General features: G+C 57.2%; 1 non-coding gene across 1 annotated transcript in view; it reads right to left on the bottom strand.

Moving 5' to 3' along the window:
- The window catches only part of LOC126330401 (small subunit ribosomal RNA), a 1,892-nt gene extending 265 nt beyond the window's left edge, over nt 1-1,627 (bottom strand). The window contains exon 1 of the ribosomal RNA XR_007562858.1: nt 1-1,627. This exon is cut by the window's left edge and continues 265 nt beyond it. This is a non-coding gene — a ribosomal RNA (small subunit ribosomal RNA).
- Nucleotides 1,628-2,500: the final 873 nt, after the last annotated feature.

The raw sequence follows: 2,500 nt of genomic DNA, 5'->3' as shown, positions 1-2,500 counted from the left end.
AGCACGAAGGAGGTTCAGCGGGTTACCCCGACCTTTCGGCCTAGGAAGACACGCTGATTCCTTCAGTGTAGCGCGCGTGCGGCCCAGAACATCTAAGGGCATCACAGACCTGTTATTGCTCAATCTCGTGCGGCTAGAAGCCGCCTGTCCCTCTAAGAAGAAAAGTAATCGCTGACAGCACGAAGGATGTCACGCGACTAGTTAGCAGGCTAGAGTCTCGTTCGTTATCGGAATTAACCAGACAAATCGCTCCACCAACTAAGAACGGAACATGCACCAACCCACCGAATCAAGAAAGAGCTATCAATCTGTCAATCCTTCCGGTGTCCGGGCCTGGTGAGGTTTCCCGTGTTGAGTCAAATTAAGCCGCAGGCTCCACTCCTGGTGGTGCCCTTCCGTCAATTCCTTTAAGTTTCAGCTTTGCAACCATACTTCCCCCGGAACCCAAAAGCTTTGGTTTCCCGGAGGCTGCCCGCCGAGTCATCGGAGGAACTGCGGCGGATCGCTGGCTGGCATCGTTTATGGTTAGAACTAGGGCGGTATCTGATCGCCTTCGAACCTCTAACTTTCGTTCTTGATTAATGAAAACATACTTGGCAAATGCTTTCGCTTCTGTTCGTCTTGCGACGATCCAAGAATTTCACCTCTAACGTCGCAATACGAATGCCCCCGCCTGTCCCTATTAATCATTACCTCGGGTTCCGAAAACCAACAAAATAGAACCGAGGTCCTATTCCATTATTCCATGCACACAGTATTCAGGCGGGCTTGCCTGCTTTAAGCACTCTAATTTGTTCAAAGTAAACGTGCCGGCCCACCGAGACACTCAACTAAGAGCACCCTGGTAGGATTTCAACGGGGTCCGCCTCGGGACGCGCAAGCACGCCTTCGGCTCGCCCCACCGGCAGGACGTCCCACGATACATGCCAGTTAAACACCGACGGGCGGTGAACCAACAGCGTGGGACACAAATCCAACTACGAGCTTTTTAACCGCAACAACTTTAATATACGCTATTGGAGCTGGAATTACCGCGGCTGCTGGCACCAGACTTGCCCTCCAATAGATACTCGTTAAAGGATTTAAAGTGTACTCATTCCGATTACGGGGCCTCGGATGAGTCCCGTATCGTTATTTTTCGTCACTACCTCCCCGTGCCGGGAGTGGGTAATTTGCGCGCCTGCTGCCTTCCTTGGATGTGGTAGCCGTTTCTCAGGCTCCCTCTCCGGAATCGAACCCTGATTCCCCGTTACCCGTTACAACCATGGTAGGCGCAGAACCTACCATCGACAGTTGATAAGGCAGACATTTGAAAGATGCGTCGCCGGTACGAGGACCGTGCGATCAGCCCAAAGTTATTCAGAGTCACCAAGGCAAACGGACCAGACGAGCCAATCCGATTGGTTTTGATCTAATAAAAGCGTCCCTTCCATCTCTGGTCGGGACTCTGTTTGCATGTATTAGCTCTAGAATTACCACAGTTATCCAAGTAACGTGGGTACGATCTAAGGAACCATAACTGATTTAATGAGCCATTCGCGGTTTCACCTTAATGCGGCTTGTACTGAGACATGCATGGCTTAATCTTTGAGACAAGCATATGACTACTGGCAGGATCAACCAGGGAGCTGCGTCAACGAGAGCTGAGCAGCCGGCCGCCCGGGAGTGTGTCCCGAGGGCCCGCGCGAACACGCAAGCGTCCGCTCAATTATTCTGCAAACAGGAGGAGGCTGAGCTCCCCTGCACGATACACCTCGAAACCCTCTCAGGTCCCGGCGGCGCGCAGCGCCGTCCTAAGTACTTGGTCGGGTTCGAGAGAGGCGCAATCGCCCGGAGATGGGCGAGTAGACGCTTTCAGTGCGAACACCCGTGCTCCCAACTGAGCTTGCCGCTGCCGACAGAGGCCCGGGAGCGTGCTGTCGTGGCATTGCCGGCGGGAAACAACACGCGCCACCTACGGTGACCGGCAGCTCCAACGCCAGCGCCACAGAAGGGCAAAGCCCCACTTGGGTGCAGAAGCGAACTCTCCCAGCACAGCGCACGCGCCAACACGTCCGCAGAGCTGCGATACAAACCACCTGCGAGAACCGCTGGGGGCGACCGAGCAGCAGACGGCGTCGCGACGCCGAGTGCCGGGCGGCGGCGCATCCTCAACGCACACAGTCCGCAATCGGACCAGCACACTGCAGATGTCCACCGCGCTTCGCACCGGGCTCGGCAGAACCCACTTTGGCCGCCTGGCGCCGCGCGCAGGGTGCGCCGGCGCATAGCTGGGACGCCAGCCGGGCCCGTCGGCCGGCGCTCCTGCCACTGGGCGCCCCCCACCAGCCGGCTGTAGTGCGTGCGCTCACGCAGCGCGCGGCCAGCACGCCGGGCGGCCCCCCCTCACCGGCCGGGGACTGTCCCGCCAAGCCACAGCCTCGTATCGCTTCATACCCACATGGCCAACTCAGGTTCGGGGGCATGGCGGGTACCGCCGAAACAACCGGTTCATAGATGT

Source organism: Schistocerca gregaria, unplaced genomic scaffold, assembly GCF_023897955.1.
Source record: "Schistocerca gregaria isolate iqSchGreg1 unplaced genomic scaffold, iqSchGreg1.2 ptg001281l, whole genome shotgun sequence".
NCBI classification, from domain to species: domain Eukaryota; kingdom Metazoa; phylum Arthropoda; class Insecta; order Orthoptera; family Acrididae; genus Schistocerca; species Schistocerca gregaria.
The sequence above is the reverse complement of the archived record's forward strand: the minus strand, read 5'-3'. Positions and strand labels throughout refer to the sequence as shown.